Genomic DNA, 12987 nt, shown 5'->3' on the forward strand with positions numbered 1-12987 from the left:
TGGAGATACCATCTCACACCAGTTAGAAAGGCAATCATTAAAAAATCAGGAAACAACAGATGCTGGAGAGGATGTGGAGAAATAGGAACACTTTTACACTGTTGGTGGGAATGTAAATTAATTCAACCATTGTGGAAGACAGTGTGGCGATTCCTCAAGGACCTAAAAATAGAAATCCCATTTGACCCAGCAATCCCATTACTGGGTATATATCCAAAGGATTATAAATCATTCTACTACAAGGACACGTGCACACGAATGTTCATTGCAGAACTGTTTACAATAGCAAAGACCTGGAACCAACCCAAATGCCCAACGATGATAGACTGGATAGGGAAAATGTGGTACATATACACCATGGAATATTACGCAGCCATCAAAAACGATGAGTTCACGTCCTTTGTAGGGACATGGATGAACCTGGAAACCATCATTCTCAGCAAACTGACACAAGAGCAGAAAATCAAACACCGTATATTCTCACTCATAGGCGGGTGTTGAACAATGAGAACACATGGACACAGGGAGGGGAGCACTACACACTGGGGTCCGTTGGGGGAAAGTGGGGGAGTGGGGGGGGTGGGGAGGTAGGAAGAGATAGCATAGGGAGAAATGACAGATACAGGTGAGGGGACGGAAGGCAGCAAACCACACTGCCATGTGTATACCTATGCAACAATCTTGCATGTTCTTCACATGTACCCCAAAACCTAAAATGCATTAAAAAAAAAAAAACATAGCCACTGAGGATGATTTTAGTAGCTCAAAATGTATACATACACTTCATTAACAAGAGAATGACCTGTTCAGAAATAACATTATTTTAGTGCAAACTCACCTTTTGAATACATTTCCCACATCCTGCAAAGAAATAAAAGATAATGTTAATTGTGAAAGTGTTTTCCTTCTGCACATTTTCCCATACTTTTGTTTCTTTTTGGTTCAGTGTTTTAATAATGTATATTTTCGTATTCCCCTCTAAGGAATAATTCCAGGTTACGTTAATAATAGAACCTCAACTAAACCATGAAACACTTCATCGGCAGACATTAAGAGCAAAGGAGATCATCAAGAGATTATGGAGTAAATCAAGGATACCTGGGTTTCCAGGATCATTAGTTTCCTAATCTTATTCCCATGGAAAGGTCTGACCGCATATGACAGCTATTAAAACAAAACAGAGAACTATATGAGAAACAGAGTATGCTGACACTGATGAACAACTTTTACAAACCTTGCCCAGGCAAGGGGAAAAGCCTCAATAGCTTCAGTAATCACTGTTGCATGGTACATCAGAGAGTGGAGAGGAACCAGGGCACATAAATGGAGTATTAGTAACCTTCCCCTCACCTGGGGTTCTGCTGACCTTGGATAACCTCTCTGTGTGGATAGTACTCCTAATTATATTGAAGAGAATGTTTTCCTATGTTAGGTACTACAATGGCAAAAACTTCCCAAAGATTACCAAAGTATGCAGTAATAAATGACTGGACAAATGTAATGATGGGTATCAGACAGCAGTTGTTACTTAGCAAACAGTAGTGACCTATGCAGGTGACATACCATGTCCTGGCAGCATTGGCCAGCAAAGGCTTCCTGTCTCTGAGGATGGACCCTCCCTCCTCACCTGGAGCAGCTCCATGCCAGGCATGTGGCTCAGCTCCCACAGCTCTCTGTACATGTCTTTCATCCTTTCTAAATGCTGGGTCATTCTCACTTGACTGTTTGGGAGTGGTTGGAAAAGCTCTTCTCTGTCCAGTGCCTGTAGATGAAGTTGCTCCTCCTCTTCAAGAAATGGATGCATCTTTTGATATTGAATATTGATTATCACCTGCCTTAAATCCACATAGTCCTGCAGAGACATTTGGTTAAAATGATTACATGTTGTAACTCTCAACAGAAAACTGCAAATAATTATATTCTGGGTGTAATCAAGCAATTTGATAAATTTTTGCCTACTCTTGCAAAGAGTCTTGAGTATTTGCCATTTCTTCTATCATTTTAAAAAAAAGTTCCTATTCTCTTTCCCTGTTTAAATCGAAACCTATATAAAGACTCTTCATTTCTCTCCCTGTGATGCTTCTTCACAGTTCTTACCAAGTCAGTTATTTTCCCTATTAATCTTCTGCCTTTTAGGTTTTTTCCATGCCTGATTCACTTAAATATTAAAAAACATTTTAGCCATACACCATATTATGCATACAGGGTTTTTTAACTGTATTTTTCCTTTACATACTATTCTATTTATTTCCTCTTCCTCACACCCAACCTTAGTAAAATGTTGTCTCATTTCCAGTGTCTGAAAATGTTTATACCAACCTTCTAATTTGAACTAGGAGACATAATATGCCATTTATCTAATATATTAAAATTACTTGGCTAGCTTGTGTGGGCTTCTCTATTTGTGAATCCTATTATATCAATTGAAATCATTATATTTTTTATGGGACGAAACCACTATCTTTTAGGTGGTAGTTTGAATTTAGCTAAAAATTATAAGCCAACATTGTGTTTATTTGCATAAAAACAAAAGGAAACATTTTCATTCTTACCACTATCAAACGAGTTTTGCTAGTTTCCTGATTTAGATTGTTTTCTGTTTCTTGATTGATTTTCCATAGTCCATTTCCTTTGTGAGTTTCTTCTGCAACATAAACAAGAAGCTTAACAATAATGAGGACAGTATAGTAGATTTCATCCCATTACTGATTTTTTAAAAAGGCTGTATTTGAAAGAATCATGAATTTAAGTTAGAGTGCAGTGGTCAGATTTTTCCATGTTAAACAAATTTGTTCCCAATAATTTGGAAGTGAAAATTAATAGAAGCATAATAGAGTGTTTTAAGGGACCCTTCAGATAATAGCATCAATTTTCTGAGAAACTGGCTTTTATATAATCTGACTTTGAAAAGTGTTTTGCTGCTGGCCGCCTGCTTCACAGCTCCATACCACATATTTGAACAATGTTTCTAAGGAAATCTGCTTTACTGAAGGCTCAACACAGCTTTGATTAGAGTGTCAAACTAGTCAACAACATTGAAATGACACATTTCTGTCTTTTTTTATTGCATTTTAGGTTTTGGGGTACATGTGAAGAACATGCAAGACTGTTGCACAGGTACACACATGGCAGTGTGATTTGCTACCTTCCTCCCCTTCACCTGTATCTGGCATTTCTCCCCATGCTATCTCTCCCCAACTTCCCACCCCCTACTGTCCCTCCCTTATTTCCCACCAACAGACCCCAGTGTGCAGTGCTACCCTCCCTGTGTCCATGTGTTCTCATTGTTCAACACCGACCTATGCGTGAGAACATGCGGTGTTTGATTTTCTGTTCTTGTGTCAGTTTGCTGAGAATGATGGTTTCCAGGTTCTTCCATATCCCTACAAAGGACACGAACTCATCGTTTTTTATGGCTGCATAAGGACACATTTCTGCTTTATGATTGCCGTGGAATAATCACCATCGCCACCATCTGCATTCCCATCATCGTCATTAGCATAGACCCTCATCTTTGTGATTTAAGATTCTGTAGATTTCAAACTGCCTTAGAGGCATCATGTACCCTGCAATCCTCAGCAGCCCATCCTATTGGGCTGTGGCTGTGAGCCGTGAGCTCTGGTGACTCAGAGCTGAGTGCACAGAGCAATCTCCTGTCAGCCTCGCCAAAGAGCTCCTTAGTCTCCTCATGTCGCACACAGATCTTGGCTGAGCTGTTGATGTTTCTCTGAGGTCTGCTCTGTCTGGCAAGGAAAGCCAGCTTTTTGAGGGCCACACTGGTTTTGAATTTGGACTTCTCTGAGATTTTTCTGCACACAGGGCAGTGCATTGGTGCTCTGCCTTCTTCCCAGCGGAGGCAGAGGCAGGGCCTGCAAAAGTTGTGCCCACAGGCAATGGTGACCCGGTCTATGAAGCAGGTCATGCATATGGTGCAGGTGACCTCATTCTGGAAGGCCTGCAGGCTGCTGAATCCAGGTTTCTGAAAATTAAAAAAAATTCTGAGAATTTCTCTCTCTTATTTTATTTGTATTTTCCCCTATAATAGGGGGAAAAAAGGCTGGTAGACAATTTTCATTGTTTACTTGACTTCTGTCCAATCTATTCAATAACTTAGCTCCAGTACAAACTGAGACATAGTAAATTAGCAAACATGCTGAATTTATGAAGTTTTTCCTCAGTAGCCATTAGAGATTGGGTCCAGGGCTCCCTGAGATACCACAATCCTAAGATGTTCAAGTCTCTTTTTAGAAAATGGTGTAGGATTTGCATGTAACCTAAGTCTACCCTCCTGAATACTTTATCTTTAGATGACTTTGAATACCTAATATAATGTAAATGCCGTATAAATTCTTGTAATGCCATACAGTTTAGGAACAGTGAGAAGATTGTTTAGGAACAGCAAGAAGATTGTTAAAAATATGTACATGTTTGGCTGGGTGCAGTTGCTCAAGCTTCTAATCCCAGAACTTTGGGAGGCTGAGGTTGGCAGACCATGAGGTCAGTAGACTGAGACCATCCTAGCTAACACGGTGAAACCTAGTCTCCACTAAAAATACAACAAAATTAACTGGGCATGTTGACACATGTCTGTAGTCCCAGCTACACTGGAGGCGGAGGCAGGAGAATCGCTTGAACCCAGGAGGCAGAGGTTGCAGTGAGCCAAGATCTGGCCACCGCACTCCAGCATGGGTGACAGAGCAAGACTGTCTCAAAAAAATGCATGTACAGCTGCTTTTTCTTCCTGCAAATATTTTTTATCTGAGATTAGTTGAATCCATGGGTATGAAACCCATGGATATGAAGATTCAATTGTGATTCAAATGGGAAAATGAGACGAGAGTCCTCATGGTATTATTGTTAAACAAGCAGTGCTCTCAATCATTCCCAATTACTTAGACAAGCTTAGATCCTGGGAAGAGAGTCAATGTGGGGATGCGTTCTGAGTCACTTATATGAGCTGATTAATGAAGAAGCACATTCTGAATCTCTTCCTGTCTCTGTCATTCTATCTCTCTCAATGATTCCATGATGATAATATATGAAAGACACTTAGTATCTACGCTATTATTCTATACTCCCTGCCTCCAAACTCACCTGTGAAGTTTTCTTAGACAACTATGAATAGGTTTTATCTAAGATTGATTAATCAATCAAAGTGGACTTCAACTGTCAACTCCCAAAATTATCATTCATTGAATTAGTCCTTTTAGCTTTAACATCAAAACTCTTCCTTTCAATAAATTGAATGTAAATAATGTCTTAATTTAGAAACTTTTCCATAGTCAATTCAGATGATCAGAGAGAACACTTTAACATTCTGAAATAGTATTTAAACTATAATAGCAAGAATTCATAAAGAACTAATAAATTATCTTCTAAAATAACAAAAGTGAAGACATGCTTTAGGTTTTCTGTGCTCAACTAGAAAATTCAGAAATGCAGTTAATGGAAGTGTAGCCCCCAGTTCTTCTTCCTTCCTTCCTTCCTTCCCTCCTTTTTTGTTGCAACCTTACTGCAACCTCCAGCTTTCAGATTTAAGCAATTCTCCTGCCTAAGCCTCCCAATTAGCTGGTATTACAGGCACCCACCACCATGCCAGGATAATTTTTTCATGTTTTCAGCAGAGACGGTTTTCCACCATTTTGGCCAGGCTAGTTTCTAACTCCTGACCTCAAGAGATCTCCCAGCCTCGGCCTCCCAAAGTGCTAGGACTACAAGCATGAGCCAGCACACTAGGCCAGTTAGATCTATTTTTAACAGCTTTCAAGTGTAGTCTGCAAACTGAAAATTGTGAAGAGACAGCAAATAGGACTTTTCCAACAAGAATTTTCAAAGCAATTCAACATTTTAAAATTTTACTGTGGTGAACATAATAACCATTACTACATTCCCACATTTCAGTGAACATTTTAGGTATTTGATGGGTTCTATCACTGCATGAAACCCTGGAAAGATATCTTTTCATACCTAAAAAATCCAACAATACAGAAAAAAAAATCAAATAGCAAGGGTACAAAAATGCTGTTACAAATAAAAGACACTTTATCTTGATTCGATGTAAAATCACTAGGACAGCTACTTGTTTGCTTAGAAAAGACCCAAGCATGCTGTCAGGTAAATTTAAAGTATTTTTAAGAGAAAAAGTAAGCATGATGGGTTTACTGTAAATTTGATACTCACAAGACTACTATGAATGGTCTCTTTCTAGAAGCTCTGTCGATAACCAGATTAGAAGTAACTCCTAGTGCTCCAAAGCCCAAAAGCCAGAAATCCAGTGGGTCCTCACTGAAGGAGAGGTCTGTGGATGGGCATCCTTTTAGTGTGTAAGGGCCCACATAAGACCACACCCACTTCCTGAAACTGATTAGATTGCACAGGAAGGGGTAAATTGGCTGATTAGATTTATATAGTACAGAAAACCACACTTGGGGGCTCAAAGCTCAACAGACAAGTTTGGGATGCAAGAAAGTTGACTTTACACAACTTGTTCAAAGAAATATTTTATGTAAAACAATTATTTCATTAAATATGTTTTTATTTTGCACATGCTAACTTTTATTTATTTATTTTTGAGACAGTGTCTCATTCTGTTGCTCTGGTTGGAGTGCAATGGCTGAATCTTGGCTCACTGCAACCTCCCCCTACCTGGTTCAAGTAATTCTTCTGCTGCCTCAGCCTACCAAGTAGCTGAGATTACAGGTGTCCATCATTACACCCAGCTAATTTATGTATTTTTAGGAGAGAAAGGATTTAACCATGTTGGTCAGGTTGGTCTGGAACTCTTGACCTCAGTTGATCCTCCCACCTCAGCCTCCCAAAGTGCTGGGATTACAGGCATGAGCCACCGTGCCCAGCCACATGCTAACTTTTAAAATTTTATTTCTTACTGTGAGTTTTAAAATTATAATTGCTTAAGTGCCTAGCCATTATTTAACAGAATATGTCCAAAGATAAAACATTAACTGGGATTACAACACATCTGTACTGTGTAACTCCCTTGTTTAAAAAAGTGTTGGAGGAACTCAATTGTGTTTCATATAATTGTATATATAATGCTTAGTGGAATTAGTTGTATTAAGCTTTTTTTCTTATTTTTACTATTTTATGACCATTTCATAATGATTGTTTTATATAAAAATAAAATCTTTTTTCAATTCATACACCTTTTTGAATAATTTCACTACAGATACTTTACATATATGTACACAAATATCTAAAGCAATGTATGTATTCATATTTTTAAAATTATATAATAGTTATTTACAGAATAATAATCATTATTATTACCTTTTTTTGAGACGGAGTCTCCCTCTGTCACCCAGGCTGGAGTGCAATGGCATGATCTCAGCTCACTGTAACTTCTGCCTCCCAGATTCAAGCAATTCTCCTGCCTCAGCCTCCCAAGCGGCTGGGGTTACAGGTGTCTGCCACCATTCCTGGCTAAGTTTTGTAATTTTAGTAGAGATGGGGGTTTCACCATGTTGGCCAAGCTGGCCTCAAACTGCTGACCTCAGGTGATCTATCTGCCTCCAACTCCCAAAGTGCTGGAATTTCAGGCCTTAGCCAAGGCACCCAGCTGCTATTTACAGAATAATTATATGCATAATTATCTTTAATAGTGTATAAAAGATATTTTTAACACAGTCGCCATACTAGCAGATTTTGTTGTTGTTTACCATGATTTAATAAATCACCAATGTTTACACATACTTGCATTAACAGATTATCTAAAGTTTGCGGATTTCGGTCATTTCTATAAACTAAAAATTAACAAACCTTGCTAGAAACTGAAAAAGTAAAAATCTAAATAAAAGTCACCATTTACATATTAACAGACATTAAAACAATTATAAACCTTATAAAAGCATGTCCTAGTAAAAGATGCAGTGGCTGTCTTTTTAATCAATCCATGGCATTGCAAATTAGTATGTTTTCTGAGGTGTCATTTGATCAGCATTATGCTTCAAAAGATAGATCCAAAAAAGTTAGAAAAGGTAATCATAGATACATATATGCAGAGTCTTCCATAAATGTTGTTTTTTGAAAACTGCTTCAAACACTTCTTAAAATGTTGTATATTATCTACCTAAGTGTAGAGAAGAAAGGCTTTCTACTACTCTCACTTTTCAGGAAAAATTCAATGCTGTGTTGTGTAGAATGCCCTGAATTAGACAGAAATAAACCATGAGCACTTATGAGATGCATAAAAAAGAATGAGCAATAATTGCAAACTTTAGTGCTAGAGGCTGAAAAAGTTACCATCTATTATACTACAACTGTGTCATCACGCAGAATAGGTAAGAGAGAAAAAGCAGTATTTCATTACCTAACTAAAATATACTGTCATTCAAATGAAAATATCAGACATTTATTAATTACAAATTATATGCTACAAGCTGTTCTAAGTACTAGCTTACTTAATTCTTACAGCAACCCCATGAGATAAATAATATTTCATACTCATTTAAAGATTAATAAATGTAAGAACAGGAAACTTTAATAATTTGAATAGCTATATTCAAATTAAGTAGGGTTTGAACACAGGCAATCTGTCTCTGAAAACTGTTTTTCTCTCAGTGATATTAAATATGTTGCCAAAGTATGTTCCTAAGCCACAGAACTGCATACAATATTTTGCGGGAAATGCTTCTTGCATGCTGGCAGAATTGATTGGAAGTTTACACAGCTTTCAAGTATTGTGCAGGTTTTGGTGCATTTTATAGAATAATAATATTCACCTTGTCCCACATCTATAACACTGCCCAACTCTCTATCAATGACATCACAAAAAGTCTGTTGGCATGCTCAGCCAAACCCCATAACAAAGGCATTGTGCAATTCCTACAATGCAGTGTAGCTCGTCTGTTCAAAGCCCAGAATGTCTCAGAGGATCTCGTGTGTGCACTTCTCTGGTTACTCACAAAATGAGTGTCTACTATGGACTCTCCATATTGGTAGGGATTGGAGCCAAAATAGTAACAAACCTACCTGTTCTGCACATGAGTCCCGAAAATTAAATTTTTAAAAAAATTTAAAAAATGAAAACTCAATCCTTAAGGAGCTCATGGTCTAGTAGGTGATACAAAGGAAGGGACAGTCATCCTGAAAGTCTTCCTAAGAGAAGTAACACCTAAACTGAAATCCAACAGATGAGGGTAGTCTTATCTTTTCTGAGGGTAAAGTTTACATGACAGCAGTTGCCATGAGAAATGATTTTAGGACCTGGAATAGTGGCTCATGCCTATAATTCCAGCACTTTGGGAGGCCTGGATAGATAGACTAGTCAAGCCGAGAAGTTCAAGACCAGCCTGGGCAACCTGGTGAAACTCCATCTCCACAAAACACACACACACACACACACACACACACACAAATTAGACAGGCATGATGGTGCACGCCTGTAATCTCACCTACTTGGGAGTCTTAAATTGGATGATTGCCTGAGCCCAGATGACAGAGGTTGCACTGAGCTGGGGTTGTGCCACTGAGTCTAGTCTGGGTGACAGAGTCAGACTGTTTTTCACACACACACACACACACACACACACACACACACACTTGTTCTGTTCTCTTGCTGGGTTGAAGCCCTTCTATTTCATCTAGGCCAGAATGCTTTCTGAAATACAAATGTGCCTATATTCCTACCTGCTTAACCTTATTACGGGATTTTGATAAACTACAAGAAAGTAGTTAAACTCCTCTGGATGTCTTCCAAAACTTATTTGAAGTATTTGATGCTCAATGTATAAATTGTTCTTCCCTCAAATCCCTTGGATTTTATTTTATTTATTTATTTTTTGAGGCAGAGTTTTGCTCCTTACCCAGGCTGGAGTGCAATGGCGCGATCTTGGCTCACCGCAACCTCCACTTCCTGGGTTCAGGCAATTCTCCTGCCTCAGCCTCCTGAGTAGCTGGGATTACAGGCACGCGCCACCATGCCCAGCTCATTTTTTGTATTTTTAGTAGAGACGGGGTTTCATCATGTTGACCACGATGGTCTCAATCTCTTGACCTCATGATCTACCCACCTCGGCCTCCCAAAGTGCTGGGATTACAGGCGTGAGCCACTGTGCCCCTTGGATTTTAATAAGAGTGAGTTATTTATATTTCTTTAACTTGCCACAATCAACCATACTTCTATTATTTTTATGTAATATGATTACCCTGTTAGTAGAAATATAAATGAAATCACTTTAAAACAGTAAGTGGCATTGCTCAGTAGAATTGACAATCCACAAATTTTATAACCCAGATATTCCACCTATCGGAAGATGCTGTCAGGAAAGAGAATCTCTTGATTATTTGCATGAGCAGACATGCTCACAAAACCAAAATACAAAAATAAATCCAATGTACAACAGCAAAAAATGAATAAATTTATTATGCACCAGTTATCCAAACTTGGGTTATCCACTCGCTCTTGATTTTTTACATAAATAGATCTAGACCTTTTAAATATATATATATAGTCAAGTGTTAGGATGTCAGTCTTTTTGAGTAGAAGACATTGGAGAGAATTCCAAAAACGTGCTTCCAATCTGCTTTGGAAATGACATCTCCGGTATCTGGCCCAGATGGTATGCAGGGGTACACCAGTTCCCAGATTCTGTAGTTAAGGCTGCTGCTATAGCACTCACTTCTTCAAGTTCATGGTGACCAGGAGACCTCAGCAGCCAAGAGCTTCTTCTGATACTGGCCTTTTTTCAAATTTGCAGTGGAGCACCTCAGAGATGACATTTCTACCTAAACAGCTTTACAAGTGGCCCAGAAGGCAAGTTTCCAGGGAGTCCTGAAGTGTGGATTGAAACCAAGTTTTTTTTTTTTTTTTTCCTTTGTATGCGGTGTATTTTAAATGACTTTCAAGATACACATTTTTTTTTCCTTTAAAAAAGTCTGCTGTAGCAGTTTTGTTCTTGAATTTTGCTGGTCATCCTCATGGTCCCGAGCCCCCAAACTCTGGGTTGTGGAGGCAGCCGAGGCGGAGGCTGGGGGGCCCACACGGCCTGTCCTGGCGGTGCTCGCAGCACTGGCGGAGCAGCTGGGCCCCATCTTGCCACAGCTCACGCATGGGCAGCATGTGAGCGAAAACGTCCATGTATTTCAAAGCAGTAATAATTTAAAATTATGAAAACCTTTCCGCCACTGAACGCTTAGAAGGTGCGGTCAGACAGCGAGGCCAGGGAGGCCGGGGTGCCCCGGCAGGGGCCGTATGGCGCAGGCCTTCCCAAGCCAGGGGGCCCGTGGGCCGGGCTCGGGTCTCGCCCGGTACAGGCCGGGCCTGCGGTGCCGACCAGCCAGGAGCGGCGCCGCCGGGGCACACGGTCTGCGAGGGCCACGTGGCGCCGGCCGGGGGTGGGGGGCAGAGGCCCCGCACTTTCCCCGGAGCCTCGGGTCCCCCGGGCGGGGGTGGGTGCGGACCGGGGTGGCGCCGGCAGACGCGGGCTCAGGGGCTCCTTGCGGCGTTCTGGTTGCCGGGCGAGCTGGAGGCGGAGGAGGACGCGGAGACGCTCAGCCCCGCCAGGCCCGGGGCGTTCGTGGCCGAGTTCTGTCCCGTGAGGCTTTTCCGGCAGCCGGGGCAGCCGCCGTGCTTGGCGGGGACAGCGGCGAGGGCGGGAGAAGGGGCAGGTCGGGGCGGGCGCGCGGGCGGGCACCCCCTGCTCCCGCCAGGGCACCCCGCGGCCTCGCGGACCGGGGGTGCAGGGCAGCCGCCGCCCGCGCCGGCCCGGCGCACGGTCGTCCTCGCACACGGGCGCTCCCGCCCGGAGCCCGGTGCCCCTCGGGGCCGGGGCGGCGGGCAGGGCCTGGGTCTTCTCCGTCCGCCGGTGGGGGCCGCGTTCTCAGACGGATTGAGCGGCCGCGTGAGGACGGCGTCCGGGCCGCGGGCCGCGGGGTCGGCGGGCGGAGCTCCCCAGGGACCCGGGCCGGGGACGGCGGCGGGCGCGATGTCCGTCGGCGCCGGGCGACCCCCTCCAGCGTGGGGGCGCCTTCGTGTCGGCAGGTGGCCCGCCGCGGGGGGAGGCGGCGCGGGGCCCCGGGGGCGGGTGCCGGGACTCGGGCTCTCGCTCCCCCCGGCGCTCGGGGTCCCTGCCGTCGTCAGCCTGCGCCCCCGGAGGGAGCGTGGGGGTCTCGACGCCGCCGTCAACGATGCCGAGAGCGAACTGTCTGCGGCCCTGCGGTCCTGAGGTCCTGGTCCACGTTCTCCAAAGGCAGCCGGTTCCAGCGGTTCCAGTCCGTGAGGGCTGCGCAGGGGGCAGAACCATCCTCTGTGCCCCTGGTCTCTTTTGGAAGCTCCTCGATGAAACCAGACTCGCGTCTTGGGCAGATACAATCCGGCAGGCGTGGGACGATCTCCACGGAGCAGCAGTGGCAGAAGCACCGTCCGGGCTGTGGCGACGCCTCGGCCTACTCTGTGCCACCCACCCCCAGCACTTCAAGTCCAGGAAAGTAGACGTATGAGCCACAAAAGGCTGGATTACCAATAACTACACATGTTCTCTCGCAGTAATAAAGTTCTAGCCCAGACACTTTTTAGAGTGATTGTGCTTAACGAAGAGTAGAGTTGATGAATGAAGATTCTGTGTATTGACTTAAAGGAAAAAATAAGTCCTTTGCTTCCTCTTTTTCAGAAAATTTCTGATGGGTGTTCACCGATTTGTCTCTCTCTTTCTCAAGTCGTTCAGTCTTCAGAGACAGCTTATACATCTCCAGGGCCATGTCCACATCATCTGGGCTTGGCAGGCGCTGCATGAGCTTTCTGCCTGTGAGCACCTGCTCGCAGCCTTCGGACACCGCCCAGCCACATCCGGGCACTTCTGGGTACCAGGTACCAGGTTCTTCCCTCTGAGCAAGTGATACTTTTCGGACTGACCAAAAGTTTTTCATGCGCAACACCACAGCAACTTTCAACATTCAGTGAGGGCAAGATGTGAGGGGTCTCTTCATCGGCTTCTCAAACTTCACCCTGGAAACAATGGCAATTCCTTATAT

At 42.9% G+C, this 12987-nt stretch overlaps 1 pseudogene; it reads right to left on the reverse strand.

Annotated features, from left to right (window-relative positions):
• Nucleotides 1-834: 834 nt before the first annotated feature.
• LOC141582186 (tripartite motif-containing protein 64C-like) lies at nucleotides 835-11049 on the reverse strand (annotated as a pseudogene).
• Nucleotides 11050-12987: the final 1938 nt, after the last annotated feature.

Source organism: Saimiri boliviensis, chromosome 19, assembly GCF_048565385.1.
Source record: "Saimiri boliviensis isolate mSaiBol1 chromosome 19, mSaiBol1.pri, whole genome shotgun sequence".
In the NCBI taxonomy this organism is placed as follows: Eukaryota; Metazoa; Chordata; class Mammalia; order Primates; family Cebidae; genus Saimiri; species Saimiri boliviensis.